This window comes from Lissotriton vulgaris, chromosome 7 (assembly GCF_964263255.1).
Source record: "Lissotriton vulgaris chromosome 7, aLisVul1.2, whole genome shotgun sequence".
NCBI classification, from domain to species: Eukaryota; Metazoa; Chordata; class Amphibia; order Caudata; family Salamandridae; genus Lissotriton; species Lissotriton vulgaris.
Window position 1 is genome coordinate 182,669,830 of NC_141695.1, and position 18,550 is coordinate 182,688,379.

The 18,550-nt window shown below is 40.1% G+C and overlaps 1 protein-coding gene across 1 annotated transcript in view; it reads left to right on the forward strand.

Moving 5' to 3' along the window:
* Positions 1–18,550, forward strand: part of LOC147701146 (uncharacterized) — a 122,870-nt gene that overhangs the window by 70,395 nt on the left and 33,925 nt on the right. The window lies entirely within an intron of this gene.

Consider the following 18,550-nt stretch of genomic DNA (forward strand, 5'->3'; position numbering starts at 1 on the left):
GCTGATAATCCCCATGTTCTACTCCACCTCCGGCCAATGTCCCCCACACCAATTTTCCACACTTTTTCAACACAGAATGCACTTATATTTGTGGGACTTTCCTGTGTGTTCCCATATTCATCCTGCTCTGCCACATCACATTTTGTTGGATGGGAACAAGTAAACACAGGGAAAGCGGCCTAGGCAAACAAAATATGTCATTAAATTGACCTTGATACTTTTCATACCTTTGCACCTGGCTACTGTGGTGATGGCAACATGACACGTTTTTTTGGTTTGGAAATTGGAATCAGCCTTCTTCATGTATCTTTGAGCCTTCGTCACTGTTGGCAACGATCATCTTTTATGTGGTTTTCCCCCATATTTTTGCCTTCTTTTCCTGTATTTGTTTTTCCTGCCCATTGGACTGTTTACACCTTACTACTGCTGACCAGTGGCAAAGTGCTTGTGAGCTCCTCTTTAAAAATGTTAGAATTGGTATACCACTAAGAAGCATATTTGATTTATTTGTGAAGTCCCTAGTAGATAGCACCACTTGTATCCAGTTTCGTGCAATGACTTACCCCAAGAGGGATGAGGCATGCATTTTTGGGTCTGGTGAAAAACGGTTGTATGACTTTACAATGCATACAATTACAACGCAATTTTTACATCGCAAGTACTTCTACAATGCAAGTTTTTACAACGCATACCATTACCAAGCAAATATATGTAATACATTAAGGGGTCGGTTCCGATTCGGGAAACAAATCCGTACGACGATTCGTATTCATAGCCGTTTACGTATGAATCGTAGTAATCCGTCGAATCGCGTAGTACGATCCGTTGCCTCGAAATATGTACGAATCGTCGCGAACCGTACGAAAGTCAAGGGTTTGTCTGTACGACATGGACCCGCACAGTAAACCGTACGAATCGTAAACATGCCGTACGACCCGCCAAGTACGATTCGGACCGGGGAATGGGGATACGATTCGTACGGATACGTTGGGTATGAGCAATTCGTACGGAGATCTACACTATCGCATAAGCACCGTACCCCTAAATTTAAGGGGAGTACGCAGGGGGTATACGCACCGTACAAGTACGACCTTGGGGTATACAGACCGTACCCCTATGCACCGCACACCTACATTCATGGGGGGTACGCACAGGGACATACGCACCATACCCATGTAATCCAGGGGTGTACTCACCGTACCCCAATGCACCGAATCCCTGCAATAATGATTTGTACGCAACGTACACATGGGGGTCAGTTTCATAGGCATTTCGAGCCAAAATCTGGTTTTCCGGACGTTTTAAACTCCCGTAGCAAAAGCGTTGTACGGAGTACTGTCGACACGAATTGTACTTGCTGGGTCGTAAAAAGCTGCTTCGAACCATACGGACGTCGGGTACTGCGTGTTCTGAATACGATTCGTACGTATCAGTGTGTCTTACGGGCTTTGGTACAAATCGTACGGAGAACTGCATTGGGTACACATTGTATTAAATTGTACGTATGGGTACGGTTCTCTGTACGATTCGTACGCGAAAAAGGCTCCGTACAACGATTCAGACTGGATTTTACTGAATCGGAATCGGCCCCTAAATGTGCCATTACAACGCAAAACAACACAACGCTTACTTTTATAACGCATTTTTAAAAAAATGTATAATAATCCCCTGGAACAGGATGCAGGGAAAATTGGGGCTTTGGGTGGGGAAGTATATTAAAATGTGGTAAAAAACAACAACACTAATGAAGAAAAAAAATAATTGTGTAATAAATTAATACTTGGCTACTAATTTTATTACTTTAATAATAATCGTACATTTTAAAACTTATTAATACATTTATCAAGACACAATCTTTGCATTTAAAATTAAAACAAAATATATGCATGCAATATAAAACGCAATGCAAAAAAACGCAAACTACAGGTAGGTAAACAAAGGATCCACCATTTTAAAAACTGACAGAGGCTTAAGTCCTACAACACTTTCAATGAAATGAACTTCACCCTCAAGTAGACAAAATGGAGGACAAAACAAACTATAGCAAAGGTAACAGAAAAATACATTAACATAAATTAAATTAATGTTTTACACAGCATATGAATGCCAGAAAATAAATATACAAGAACATATTTTTGTAAAAATTTAGGTACAATACAAAAAAGTATAAAAAGGAGCCGACCACCATTTTAAACTCAGTGGTTACCTGACTACCAGAGGCACCACACGCATTCTGCTGCCAGACAGTGTCACATCGCAAATTTACCAAACCAATATTAAAAGTAAGTATTATAGATAACTTACATTAGTAATATATCTGTTATCAAAAAAAGAATTATGTTACAAAATATGTTAATTTTTTTAAGAATCTTGTCGAAGCTATCTTGAAATTGGTGAAGGTGACTCACCTTTTTTGGACGTTACATTTCAAAAGTAAGTAAATAGTACTATTAAAAAAACATATAAAATATAATATTAAAAAAAGATATTTGATCAAATCTATATTTTAAAAATTACTTTAGTAATTGATTTTTGAAAATTATTTGCTTCATGGAAATAACTAGTGGTTAGTTGTGATAAATAAAAAAAGTAATATTTTTTTACATTAAAACACCAAAATGGTTCCCGCATTCGGAAAAATGTAGAATACTTTTTGGTATAAATACTCTTCCTACTAAAAGAGGTGACAGGGACAGGATAAACAATGGATAGTTGTCGGATTTTAATTATGATTGAAAATCCAAAGAATAAATGACTGAGGTAAAACGCAGGAGGGTGTTAGGGGCTTGCATCATCGAAAATGCTGGACAGTGGTGGGATTTTAATTTACTGTTCCAACTCAAATGGGGTGCTTGCCTCATTGAAAATGCTGGATAGTGGTGGGATTTTAAGTTACTGTTCCAACTCAAAAGGGGTGCTTGCCTCATTGAAAATGCTGGATCGTGGTGGGGTTTTAATTTACTTTTCTAAAAATTTTGAATTCTCCACATATAACACTACAAAAAACAAGATGAACGTTCCTTTTTAAAATCATCTCATTGTCACTATCAACATCAAGACATCACTAATACAGGTACATGATTATGCAAAAACTTGAATGAAACATGCAATTAAAAATGTAAACATACAAAGCAAAAGCATAACATTTTCTAAACATTGTTTGCAGCACATTCTTATATCCAAACAAAATGAACAACCTTTTAAGTACTTCAAAACAAACTTAAAAGGTGAGTTTATTTCGCAAATAGGCAAAAGCAACCAAAAAACCCTTTTTTCAACCTTGCAACAAACATTAGTTTAAAAATTTCATTAAAATACATTACTATTCTTTTATTCTTCCAGATACAAATGAAAGAGCAACAAAAAACTTTAATACAGAAGAGAAAGCAGCCAGAGACCATCCACAACAATTATTCCAAATTTGAATACAACTAGAAGCAATAAAAGACTTCAAAAAAGGTGAATAGAATGCAACCTGATTGCAACATTCATTTTTTCTTTCTTTCCAGTCCCCTATATCCTTTTTTCTCATTGGAATAGTCCATGGAAAATAAATCTCAAAATTGTTAAAACCTTCATTTATTTGACTAATTTCAGTTTCTCCAGACATTCAACTAGCTATAAAAATACTAACCAGCAGTTACTTTTGGTAAAAACCACAAAACATAACCACTCTGCCTCTGCAATGGAGATTGAGGTTAGAGAAACAATTAATAAAATTAAAAATATTGCATCCCCCTCTACCGACAACTGTGGTTCTATTTTGAGGGAGGTAGCACAACACGTTCCAAGACATATTGCCAGCAGTATGCCCATTATTCCTAACCTGAGACGTATTGTACAACGAGAAATACAGGCAAGTAACCTTCAAAGATTAACACCCCGAACCTTTTCTGATATAATTATTACTCCTGAACTCTGTGTTTCTGTTTCAAATGAACCTTTCCTATTGCAGGACAATAAAAACCCTAAGAAAAGAATCCTAATCTTTACCATGCCCTGTAATCTTGTTAGGTTGGAGAATAGTGATATTTGGAAGATGGATGAGACGTTTAAAAGCACACCCCATCCATTCAACCAAATATACACTTTGCACGCACAAATTAACAACGCAGTAGTCCCCTTGGTTTTCAGTTTGCTACCAGATAAACAAGCCCGCCCTCAACATACACTGAACTTTTAACAGTGGTAAAATCCAAAACATCTAACAAAAGTCCTAGAAAAGTAATAATTGATTTTGAATTTGCAATGATTAATACTATTACCAAAATGTACACGGATAACCAAATTCAAGGAGGTTTTTTCCACTTTTAACAGGAATTTTGGCTTGAAATACAAAAAACATCCTTATTTGAGGATTATATGTCTGTTAGCAAACTTCAGTTTGAACTCTAAAAACGAACTGCCCTTTGCTGTGTTCCTCCTGACAGTGTAGACAAGTTCTACACTTCCATTACTGAATCTGACTACTTTACTACAAATGAGGAAAAATTGGCATCGCTACTAAATTATTTTGAAGACACATGGATTGACCATCTAAGAATGTCGGGTCGCAGGAGGAAGACACGTTTCAATGTGGAGTGGTCCAACTGCTACTCAACCTGCTTAGAAGAAGGAGCCAAAACAAACAATGCATTAGAGGGATGGCGCAACTCCTTCAATCATACAATTTACAAACATCATCCTAATCTCTATCATTTTTTGGAAATTTTGAGGAAGGAGCAAAGTTTACAAGAAATGAGATTAGCACAAGCATTAACAGGTAGTCTGAATTCACGTATTTCCAAAAGGTCAAAGGAAATGTCGGGAAGACTATTGGTTGCACAACAACAGTTTACGTAGTGTGTGGCTTCAGACTACCTCGATAATCTTGCCCAAATCCTGCATTACTAACTCACACAACCCTATTACTTGCCCTAAAAAAAATCCCTATACAATTTGGCATTCCTTTGAAAATTTAAAATTTAAAGTCGGATCACCTTACCTTGTGATGTTTTCATTTTTCAACTCTTGGTCTTTTCTTCTTTTCATCTCTTCACCAAGCGCCCTTTCTCAAAATGTGTAAACCATAAACAATAATACACCAGGATTTGTGTAAATCCAAAGCGTTTTAAAAAAAAAATCTATTTGCACAAAGATATTACTTCAAAACATGTGCACTCACCAAAAAAAAATAGTAAAAAGGAAAATCTTTGTTCTGACATAACACATTCAAATCGACCGTTGCAATCCAGTCCGATACTTGAACAATCTGAATTTCCTTTTCCTAAAGTGATTTTTTTCTTCTTCTTGTTTCAAAAATGACCAAATTTTGAAAACCAAAAATATAGGCATCCTCTTGAAAATTCCCAAAAAAAATCATTATCGTTTCCTAAAAAGGCAAAAAAAACAAGCATGATCCTAATTCCATAAACGCGACGATCCTCAATTTTTTAACAATTCGCAATGAAAATGAGACATACATTTCAAAATATACTGTTTATTTAATACATACATCTGGTTATTAATATAAATAAACATTAATAGTTTTGAAAACAGGTGACCCAACGAGGACTGCTATGGCAACATTGTTGATTTTCATACTTAAAAATCATCTAAAACACATTTTCTATTTCTAAACACCTCCCTCATCACTCCTTACAATACATTTTACCCCTACAGTATGCATTTTATATAATATAAATGATCTTAACTTTATGCTGATCTCCCATGAAAAGGGACATTTTTTCCAACATATATTTACTATAATTTATAGTTATAACATTTACTATTTCTTTAACATTTAGATGCATCCTATTTTAAAATATTTAAATAATTCCTGAGTAAAACATTAAATTATATTTTTAAAATTACTAACTCACACAACCCTATTACTTGCCCTAAAAAAAATCCCTATACAATTTGGCATTCCTTTGAAAATTTAAAATTTAAAGTCGGGTCACCTTACCTTGTGATGTTTTCATTTTTCAACTCTTGGTCTTTTCTTCTTTTCATCTCTTCACCAAGCGTCCTTTCTCAAAATGTGTAAACCATAAACAATAATACACCAGGATTTGTGTAAATCCAAAGCGTTTTAAAAAAAAATCTATTTGCACAAAGATATTACTTCAAAACATGTGCACTCACCAAAAAAAATAGTAAAAAGGAAAATCTTTGTTCTTACATAACACATTCAAATCGACCGTTGCAATCCAGTCCGATACTTGAACAATCTGAATTTCCTTTTCCTAAAGTGATTTTTTTCTTCTTCTTTTTTCAAAAATGACCACATTTTGAAAACCAAAAATATAGGCATCCTCTTGAAAATTCCCGAAAAAAATCATTATCGTTTCCTAAAAAGGCAAAAAAAACAAGCACGATCCTAATTCCATAAACGCGACGATCCTCAATTTTTTAACAATTCGCAATGAAAATGAGACATACATTTCAAAATATACTGTTTATTTAATACATACATCTGGTTATTAATCTTAATAAACATTAATAGTTTTGAAAACAGGTGACCCAACGAGGTCCTACTATGGCAACATTGTTGATTTTCATACTTGAAAATCATCTAAAACACATTTTCTATTTCTAAACACCTCCCTCATCACTCCTTACAATACATTTTACCCCTACAGTATGCATTTTATATAATATAAATGATCTTAACTTTATGCTGATCTCCTATGAAAAGGGACATTTTTTCCAACATATATTTACTATAATTTATAGTTATAACATTTACTATTTCCTTAACATTTAGATGCATCCTATTTTAAAATATTTAAATAATTCCTGAGTAAAACATTAAATTATATTTTTAAAATTGATACCCGAGTAATATTTTAATTATGCATTTGTTTTAATATATTTACTAATATTTTAATTATAATAGGTAACATTTACATTTTTTTATAAAAGAGTATTTTATTATAATATTACTATATATTACAGAGTAATACTTTAGTAGTATTTATTAAAAGTATTTGCACATATCTTATACAGTATATTATAAAAATAATAACAAATAACTTTAACAGTTTATTTTATACTAAATTTAAATTGTATTTTTTTAATAATACCTTAGTAATACATTAAATTATTTGTTTATATAAATTACTGAAAAAGAATGTAATTATTCATTCCGTTATATATATTTATATTTTTTTTATATATTAGGTAACTTTTTCTTTTTTTCATAAAAGTGTATTGTTGTATTTAGCCTGTCTCTTTTCTACCTCTGGGTTTTCATAGTTATTCACATGATGTCACCACTAGAACCTTGGGTGACATCATGGAGTGTTTGGGGCTTAGCCTGGTGACAACTGGCAGTTGGAACCAGGCAGGCCGAGTGACAAGCTGGTCCCTCCTGGTGGGTCTTCTCTGTAACTTATTATTAACATCTTGAAGCCTTGACTATAATGAATAAAGCAACCTAAATGATACCCGGCTCCAGGCTTCTATTTACAACATTTTTGGCGACGAGGATTGTCGGGCAGACTGGAGGTTGTGAACACTTTTACAAGGCTACTGCTACATGGGCTGAGACATATGTCTTTTGGAGAGCAGTCCGCCTTTTGAAGACAAGATACCCTCGGGTGAGAGACCGCTCACAGGAGCATGGGACTTTCTTTAACATTATTTTTGCTGGTCATTTTTAGTGTTTGTCTCGTGCTTTCAGGGAGTGGTGGTTGGTGAGTGTGTAGTGGTTCTTTAGTCTCATTTCTGTTCATTTTGGCGTGGAGTGTGCTTTGTGCAGCATGTTTCAGGGTGAGAGTGTTTTCTTTTAGGTATTGTTGGTGGCAGGTTAATGGCGAGTACAGTGAGTACATCTATAGTGTGTTGTGTTTGGACTGTTGTGAGTCACACAGAGTATTTCCAGCTGTTGTGAGTGTCGTGTGAGCGGCAAGTGCCCTATTATTGTGCACCTACAGGGTGGTGTGCATTTATAGCATGTTGTATATGGGGTCAGGAGGGCCCTATAGGCCAGTTTATTGTAGGAGGAGTTGAAATCTGTATACACGGTTTCCATGTGTGGTTGTGAGTTGTAATTTATAAACTTCTATACTTCTATTTAAAAGAAGTGTACCCTGTCTCATCTATGGTTTTGGGACAGTTATGGTTCACGGGGAGAGAAGTACCCCGTTACGGTTTAGAGTATGTTTTAAAAATTTAAGGGTGGTGAGTATCCCCCTAGGAAATTGGGGGCAGAGCAATGGTTACTCCAAGGTGCAGTTCATGGGGAGAGTTGTACCCCGTTGTGTGCCCCATTTAGAAAATTGGGGACGGAGCAATGATTACGCCAAGGTGCAGTTCACGGGGAGGGTTGTACCCCGTTACGGAGCAAAGTGGACTCCATTAATTTTGGCACAAAATCAATTTGTGTTTGTGTTTCCCAAGGAAAGGGGATGGGTCTTGGGACTCGTGTTTGGGTCTAGTTGTGTTTGGGACGAGTTGTCTTTGGGATGTGTTAGTAACTCTATCTTTGGAATGGGTGTTATGTACTTGTAAATCCATTTGTACACTAATCTTAATAACCTATCTTTCAGAATGTACTGTGTACTTTTGTCTGGATGTGTACACTCAAGCTAATTTTATCTATTATATTTTCATCTTGTTGATTTCCCTAAAGAAAGGAGATGTGTTGTATTTAACCTATCTCTTTTCTACCTCTGGGTTTTCATAGTCATTCACATGATGTCACCACTAGAACCTTGGGTGACATCATGGAATGTTTGGGGCTTAGCCTGGTGACAACTGGCAGTTGGAACCAGGCAGGCCGAGTGACATGCTGGTCACTCCTGGTGGGTCTTCTCTGTAACTTATTATTAACATCTTGAACACTTGACTATAATGAATAAAGCAGCCTAAATGATACCCGGCTCAAGTCTTCTATTTACAACATTTATTTAGTTAGAATATGACTTTATATTACCGAGAAATACATTAGTAGTATTTATTAAAAGTATTTAAATCATATTTAAACTAAAACATATTTTTAAAATAATACCTGAGTGAAAAATTACTTTTTATTTTTAAATGAATGTCTGAGTAATAATTAATACCTGAGTAATAATTTAATTTATATTATATATATATATTTAAAAAATATGTTCTAATAGGTAACTGTTTCATTTTTTATTATTAAAGGATATTTAATTAGAATATTAATATATATTACAGAGTAATACTTTAGAAGTATTTATTAAAAGTATTTGCACATATCATAAACAGTTAAAAAAAAAAACATATATCTTTTACTGTTTATTTTACACTAAAATGAAACAGTATCATATAATTATAGAATTTTTAAAAAATAAACTTACCATGCTATGCGTTGTGATGGCATTCGTTGTGATAGCATTTGCATTGAATTAGCATTCGCTGTAATGGAATGTGTTGTAATAGCATTGACGTTGTAAAAGTTGCTTTGTAATGGCATTACGTTGTAATGCCTGTGTTATAATGGCTGCTTCCCAGTGAAATATATCAATAAGGTGTGTTGTTGGTCCACTGCCTTCATTACTTTGATGTAGACACACACAGACTCCGCAGACTGTTAGATCATTGTGATTGATAGGGAAGCAGTCATGTGTTCCTTTCAGGTAGGGAGATGATAACATTTCAGTCTTAATACACAGTCAGCTTGATATTTGTAAGTGTTTCCCCTGCTGAGGTGCAGGGGAAGAAGACTCCTGCTTCTAAGTGAATGTCTGCTTTATACATGGCAGAGCAAGCTTCCAGGGTGTGGCCCTAGAACATCATTACCTGAATATTGACGGACATGAGTATTGTATCTTAAATGTAATTTGCAAAAATAATGCTCCATTGGGGTTGAACAGAGAAAAGCTTCACCCAATGAGGCTATATGTGACCAAATTCATGTTTTTTTCTTTGAGTCAATACTTGTCATAATTATATTCTGACATATAACTGTTTCCAGAGTAGACCCACAGGGGAGGTTAGAGCCCACAAACTGTTGGCTATTGAAGGAAGAACTTGATCCCTGAAGAAGCCAAGGGGTAGTTGTCCAGCAGGTTTCCATCTTTCTGAAATTCTGACATAGGTGTTATTTAGGGGCCGATTCTGATCTTGGTTGGAAAGCACTCCAACCGAGCCCCAACCGGGGTGTTTTCTGACCGATCTGGACTCCTGCTGTCCTACCGAGCGAGTACGATGCGGCCGTATGCTGTCGGACTGGGTTCGATCAGACTCCCATAGAAGTCAAAGAGAGCTGATCGTACGATGCATACAAGGGCTCCCATTGACTGAATGGGTACGTGAGGACAAGTGCACCCCCTACAGTGGGTATGCGTTGATGTTATCCGCACCGTACATGCCTGTGTTGGGGAGACCCATGGGTCTCCCCCTGTGTCCAAGTCATAAGGCTGCAGGTAACAGGGGGTCTGATGCGGACCCCCAAAGACCAACTCTGGGCGTTGTTGTGAGTCGGAAGCTCCGACTCGATCCTGCTGTCCAAATCGAGCATCGTACTGGCTCGGTTGGAATTCGCCTCCATTTCACACCACGGTTAGCTTACGGCCGAGACGTACAGAGCGGTTCGGATCACGAAATTATTCGGACAGAGATTTTGCGCTTGTTCGCATCGTACTTTCACGTCCGGACCCGTTTATGAACCGGGCAGAAATTCAGCCTCCGAATCCGATAGGCTAATGCCGAACCCAATTCGATGCCCTTCCGACTGAAATCGGAACCACCCCTTAAGTGTTGACTGGAGGTGTTAGCAACACTAGGCATTCTGTTACCATTTAGTTGATTGCATCTATGGTGTCTAGAAGAGTAGAAGCAACAGGAGTTGAGAGTGCTGTATAGCAAGCTGAAAGTGTCATAGAGAGTATGGCATGATTATCATTGTGCCACTGAGCTAGTGTGTACCCAATTAGCGTTCTCAAGGCTCAGATTAATATGAAATAGTATTTTGATGAGATAGGACAATAAAATAAAGTTGGTGTATGTTCAACAAATAATGTGTCTGGCTGGATCACTAACCATGGGATTTTCAGTCTAAAAAGAGTTAAAGCTTTTTCTCACCAGTGTATGCAACATCTAAGAATTTCTTGGGCAGACTAAGGGTATAATTTATGAGGAATTGACATAGGGCAGCGCCTCAAGTCTTCTTGCTGTGCTTCCCTATGCCAATGTGAAAGGGCAGAAATGCACTGTATTTATGAAGTAAGGTGCATTCCTGTCCTTTTACCCCTGCTGTGGCAAACACGTTGCTGCCTAGCACCAATGTAGGCACCCTTTCCCCATGGTGCAAGGGTGCCTCCATTTCATGCAGGATTGTTTTTGAGCTGGAAAATATACCTCCTCACTCAAAACATACCAAGAGGTGTTTTACTCATTCTATGTGTGTTGCACAACACATGGAAAGCAGAAAAAATGAGAAGTAAAAATATTTCTCCTTGTTATGCCTGCTCTGAGGAGCTGTATGTTTTTGGCTCTGCCCGAGGTTTACATGATTAAGCAAATCTGGGGCAGCGTCAAAATCCATGGATGTTGCATGGGAAACCCCACATCAATGTCCATGGAATGCCTCCTTGATGTTGAGTACGGCTTGGCAGGGACGTGCGCTGCTTTGTCTTACTCCATATCTATGAGGCCATGCAAAGGCATGCAGAGTGGCTTTGCTTCACCTCATAGGTGTGATTGAAGGACTTGCGCTGATGTAGCATCAAACAAAGTGACTCAACAACGGTGCAGCCTGCTTGTAAGTGACATCCGGGGTCTTCTGTATGAGGCTTAGAACTGAAAATCAAAGATCAACATGAAGCCAGCAATTCCTCAGAAGTCTCATGTGGTGCCTGTTTTGGAACAGATGACCATTTTTAAATTGTGACTACTGAGATAGTGGAGGGGACACTGGGATGTGACACGGTTGAGGTAAGACCCAGCAGATGAAGTCCTCTGCACGATGTTCAGGACCACCACCCAGAGATCAACCGGAATCCTGTGGTGCCTTAGCACTGAGTCTTGGGACCCACAAAACTGCCAAGGTTTCAGATTGTTTATGATTGACACTTTTATAATTTCAGTGTAATTATGAGTGACAGTCAGTGACTATGGTTTACGTTTTTTTGTGAGCCTAACCAAGCAATGTATAGGAGAGAAACATATAAATATCAGAGGTTACACCCATTTGAACAAGAAGAATCTTTAAGAAGATCTTAAAACTGCTGCAAAGCACTAGAAATGAAAAGGTGCTAACCTAGTGCCTCACTGTAATTTTTTCAAAAAGACTCAACTTAGGCTCATGGTGACATGCTCTCAGTTAGTAAATTAAATTAGGATTCATTGGAGAAGATCATAGCTGCCAAGTTTGTCTGTATATGTGTGAAATTTCCGTGTTTGCATTGTGATTGTGTGCGACACTTCATTGCCTTATGATACCTTTATGCATGCAAAAAATAAAAAGTTATGCCCAGTTAGATATATGAATTTCAGATATGGTTCATCTGTTTACAAAACCCATGTGCTGTTGGATATCCTGAGCTTTTGAACTGCGGTTATTGATTCTGCTTTACGTTTTGAGATATGATCCCAGGTGTGTGTAATGTGTGTCAAAGTCTTACAGCTGGACAGGAGCTCATAAACTTTTCCAGTGAAAAGGAAGTGGAAAACATAGTTCCTGGACAGGGGCACCTTTGAAACTTGGAGCCCCTCATTGTGAGAGATGCTTCTAAGAGCAGCCCCATCCCAAGGTACTGCATCTCACTGAACCTCAACTGCCTTTGAGAGCTCTTAATATCCAGAAATGCTGTATTTTTACTTCTGGAAACGTTAGTGATAGGATAGAGTCTTCAGTGCATTACAGTGATGAGAGGGCCCCAACCACCGAACACCCATGACAGCTGTGCATAGCTGAGAGTACTGCTGTCTAGCTTAATCTGTGACACTGCAAGTACAATGCTTCGGCGGAGCTGTCAAATGAGGTTAAGCTGTGAAATCTCCAATGGGGTAAGTTAGCAGAGCAGCTCAAAATGTGTTTATTTCAGGTGACATCACTAAATCACTTCCGAAGGATGAAAGTTAATTTGTTACTGTTCAGCTCCACTTTGGGGGGAAATTGGCTCATTTGAATGTAACTTTGAGTCCACTGTTTTTGACTGCCTAAAGCCTGTTGCTTTGAAGAGTTAGGCAGCTGCCTACACTCCAAGGTAGACGTCTCATCTAAGAATTGGCCTTACAGCGTCAGTAGTAATTCAAAGGGGTAATGAGTGCTCTCCCACAACACACCAAATATCTGCTTGTCACAGTGGAGTCAAACATATACTGCTGTTTCTTTCTGAATTTTTCTAATGAAGTTTATTGACAATTTCTATTGCATTTGGTGATTTTTATTTTTAAATAAAGCCTAAGATATGCATTAGACTTGCCAAATATTATAAAGGAATGATAAGGGGATCAACACTCAAGAGCCAACCTCTTAAACTTAAACACTACTTGTAAGATTAAAAGACCGCTGAATTTTACATTAATAATGAAGAAAATCATGACCCCACCTAAAATACATGGAAACATGGTTTTACAATGTATGTTTTGTGGAAACGAATATTTTTAATCAGAAATGTGTTAAAGATATCATTTTGCATATGGGGAAAATACCAATCAGAAGAAGTATTTTCTTGAAACTGAGTGAGAAATCTGTTTTTAACATTCAGAGGAGCTGATGAATCCCAATGTAAATAATATTAATGCTTTGTTTATTTAACTGCCACAGTGCTGGGAAAGATTGAGCAAGGTGAGGGGTCTATCATCCTCAGGGTTCCCAACCTGAGTTATGGCCGCCATCCTCAGACTCAGCAAGCTACGATAGAGTGCTTGCAGTGATCAGGCCGCTTCAACAGCATGTCTGGTATGGGTGAACAGGGTTTAGCATCAGCATGCCTGGTTCAAAGCTAGTTGGACCCACAATGACGACTTCCCCCTGCACGGCCCGGGCTGCGGACAGTGGCCTCTGTCCAGGACTTGATGACTCATGCAGGCTGCCTGCTGAAATTGAAGTATGGCCACTCCGGCAGTGACCACAGTCTGAGTTGGGTCACGGCTGTCACCACATTACGGTTGCATGGCATGACAATGCATGGTGCCTGCTGGCAAATTTATACTAACTGTTGTACTGCCTGCTCATGCCGCGGGTGCCAGGGCATGCCTATTGATGTGTGTAGTCAGTGCCTGTCGGAAGAAACCATTGGGCTGGGCATATCAGGCAGACACTGATTCACTTGAGTCATCATGCAACATAAGTGAATCTGAATGATGTGCGACGGATGAAGCAGTTATACAGTAGCCTCTAAATTCAGCCCAGAGCGAGCTGAACTAGCCCCCAAGAATGCTGCAAGCAGTGTAGACTGAGAGTGTCCAGCTTCATGTCAGTGGTGCTAATTAGCAGCTAGTGCTCGGCTTGACAGCTGAGGGAGGTGCTATAAATGCGTTACAATGTATTTCAGTGCAGTGATGGCGACCACCACACAACAATGCTTTAGTCAGGGGCGGACTTAGGCATGTGCAAGCTTTGCACCTGCACAGGGCCACCAACCCCCAGGGGCCTCCATGCCAATATATATCCTTAATCTAATTATCCTCTGAGGATGGATACATATTTGAGTGGCGGCCCCTGGCAGGGATTTGCCAGTCTCCGGCTCTGTTCCACTTCCTAACACCCTGACCCCCCCTCCTGAGCTCTGGGGGGCTCCGACCCACCCGGACCCCCTCTTCCGGGGCCCCCTACCTACGCTCCCTGCCCTAGGCCACCAAGAACCTAGAGCCGCCCCTGCTTTAGTCTAACCGCTGATGTGTGGTACTTGGCAACGGCTGTATCCAATTCAGGAGCAGTGTCCTGATGGTTGTACTATCCAAAGGTGAGCAGAAATACCTTCAGTGAAACACGTTTATCTGTGAGGATTGGGCAAAAAGAAATCCAGCTGCAGCTCACAAGACTGTGACTTCTCACCTGCACAGTCTGCCAAGGGAATTTCCACCATAGACTATCAAAGGAAAATGTATTGTGTTAACACTTTGAAAATAATATTCTCTTGAGTAAATTAATTCAATTTAACCACCAGGGGGCACCAAAGCACTATATCTTCAATGCTCTTCCATTGGTGAAGAACAACTCTTGCTTGTCTGTATGTTTTTTTTTACTGCAAATAGGGGCTTATTTATGAGAGGTTTGCATTATGTTTGCACCACACAACCTGGTACATGTGTGACGCAAACCTCTAAGTCATATGTTTAAAGCCATGCAAACTCACTTTGTGTGGCTCTGAGGGGCTTAAAAATCGGGAGTAAAGCAAAACAGTGCAAATTGCTGTGTTGTGTTATTCTAATTTGGGAAGACGTTCCATGGGAGTTGCCTGGGTATTCCCATGTCACGTCCATGGATTGTGACACATACTTACAAGATGTAGTGAGATCTAGTAAGTCATACTTACAAGATCTAGTAAATCTGGGAATGTGCCAAAAACATACACCTTCCCAAGTAGGCATAACAAGGAGAAATATCTTTATTTCTCCACATTACTTCCTCTTTCTCTGTGTGCTGCATCATACAGCATACATAGGGGCTCATTAGTATGGCGGGCGGACTTTGTCTGCCCCAATAGCCCCGGGAAATGGGACCAACCGCAATGTGTGTGGCGGTCCCGCACCTACATTTAGGATACGCCCGCCACTCTGGCGGGCGCACCCCTCATTTGTAACATGCCACAAATGTAAGTTTTGCATTTCAATGCACAACGTGACAGGCACCGCACGGTACCTGCCATGTTGTACATTGAAATGCAGGGGGGTACCATAAGTACCCCCCATGTGCACCCCTCATCCCCCATAATCGCTGGGGGCCCGCTATGGGCCTCCAATGTTGAAGACCGCATGCCTTTCCATGGTGGTGATTGCGCCACAGAAATGCATGTCCCCACATGCATTCTAATATGGATGGCGGTGTCCACCAGACACCGCCATCATATTAACAGCTTTTCCACCCGGTCGACTCATCGACCGGGCGGTAAACCTGCGGACGGAAAGTCTCCCCGCCATAGTAATGTGGCGGGGGGAATTTGCATGCGGGCGGGGGAATATGTCGGGCGGATCCGCCCGACATAATAATGGGCATCATAGAAAGAGGAATATGCATCATGCAATTGCTCTTGTGAAGGAAGGTGCAAGGCTGCCTGCCCTAGTCTGCCAAAAGGGCACCGGCACAAGAGTAAGGACAGGAATGTGCTATATTGACTGAAATACGGTGCATTCCTGCCCTTTCACTGTTGTGCTGCGCAGCAAGGGGAGTTGCTGCCCTGGACAGCATGACTTTCTCATAAATGAAGCCCATTGTGTTTACAATACATCAACTTTTGTCTTTGCTATTCTCTGACTATTAGGGACAGGTAGGGACTCTATACAAGTCTCTAATATTGTAATAACAAGGAACTCTAACCTATCTCCCCTCCCATAAACATTATCCACCCACCAAACACTCTAAAACCACCTTCCCTTCTTTTACAGGTGAAAAACCCAAGAGATCAACATGACATCCTCTTAATTCTTATTTCTTGCTCATTCCTGATCTTGTACCTCCATCGACTGTAGGCATATTTTGTGCATTGTCCATAAACTGGAAATGTTCTCCTTCCCATTCACAATGGACTCTAATTCCAGTCCATAACCATACCGGAAAGCATATCTTATAACAAGATATATTTGAGCTGTCAGTAACAAGCAGAAAGGTCGTATTTATAGCAGCATGTTTATTTGTTCACTCCTTAGGTAATTATAGGAAAGTTGAAATCTTTCTGCATGTTTCTACACATTGTGATCAACTGCAGCTTTTTTTTTATTTAAAAACTCACTTGATATAAACAGATTCTAATAATGTTTTACAAACCATATCTAATAGCTTTTTTTAAATATTTAATGTTGTACTAGAAATTCCATTTGTATTCTTCATATCCGCAAACATGTTCTTTTTTTCATATGAATTAGCCGTGCACGAGGAGCTAAATGTATAATTTTGCCACGCAATGCAATGCAGCAAAACACATTGGGGCATATTCTCAAGGACTTTTCGCCAAGTTAGCTGCACTTTATCGCAGCCAAAGTGGCGATAAATGTATTTCCCTATACACTCTGGACAATCTGTAAGTCCCCGCCCGCAAGACAAAATTCAAAATTAGAAGGTGTGGCATGCGCTCATCAAAGGACAGAGAGAGAGAGAGAAATAAAGACAGCAAGAAAGGGAGAGAGTCAGAGAGAAAGAAAGAGCGGGAGAGAGAGAGAGTAAAAGAGAAAGAGAGAGACAATGAGAGAAAGAGAAAGAGAGAGAAAGAGAGGGAGAGGGAGAGACAGTGAAAGTAAGAGAGGGAGAGAGAGTTCCGACACTGCGCACCCAGGCCTCACTGCTCACCTGCTGCCACTAGTTTGTCTCCAACCACATGCCGGTATACACTGCAGTCCACAAGGTCCCTTATCTGAAACAGAGTCCAGATTTACGAATGGCAGAGTTGATGTAAATGCACACTCCATCATCGCTTGCCAGCCCCTGTGCACACAGGCTGCTGCACCCCAGCCCCTCCTGCCACCCAGCTGTGATTTCCCGCCCCTGCGCACCCAGGCCTCACTGCTCACCTCTCAACACCGGCATGTCTCCCAGACAGCCCACCAAGTGTCGGTGCAAGTTCCAAGCCCGGGGCCCACAACCGTGGCTGTCTCCACATCATGCAGCCTCGCACAGCGGGCCACAAGGTCACACACGGGATTATGGGTCTTGATTTCACAATGGCAGAGATCACATAAATGCACACAGCAACATCGCAGTGTACACCCACCCATCTCTTTAGGTGCCAATAACTCTGTGAACCTCGAGGTAACGCCACGTGGCAAAAGGCCCCCACTGCCTGCTGACTCAGGCCTACACTGCGCACATAAAGCCTCACCAGTCCGGACCTCCAGGACGGCGCATCATCGCAGGCTGAACACCCGCTCAGCACTTGAGGTGCCCCAACCTAAGTGCACCGAAAATCACCTTCCCATGGCGGTAGGCCCGTGCCTGCCGCAGTATATCCGGTATTGCAAACAAAACAGGTGATGGACCGAATGTGGATCAATGTCACACATTCATCCCAGTCAAAAGATCTGGGCCCAAATCCATCGTTTTTTTGCACTCCACACCACCCTGGGTTAGAAAATGGCGATATGCAAATCAGCTCTGACCCTGTGCCCCATGGGAACAGTCCAGTCCGAACTACAAAAGCCATGTCCTTCCCAGAACGGAATCAAGCATCCGAGGACTGGACCGGTTTCGAGGTAACACCTCTCATCAGCCCGGCTAGCTTGACTCCAGTGGTGTGGAGTGCCTGGGACCCATGTCTGAGCATCCCCAGCGCACTTATGGCGGTATTGCAAACAAAACAGGTGATGGACCGAATGTGGATCATGTCACACATTCATCCCAGTCAAAAGATCTGGGCCCAAATCCATCGTTTTTTTGCACTCCACACCCCCCTGGGTTAGACAGTGGCGATATGCAAATCAGCTCTGACCCTGTGCC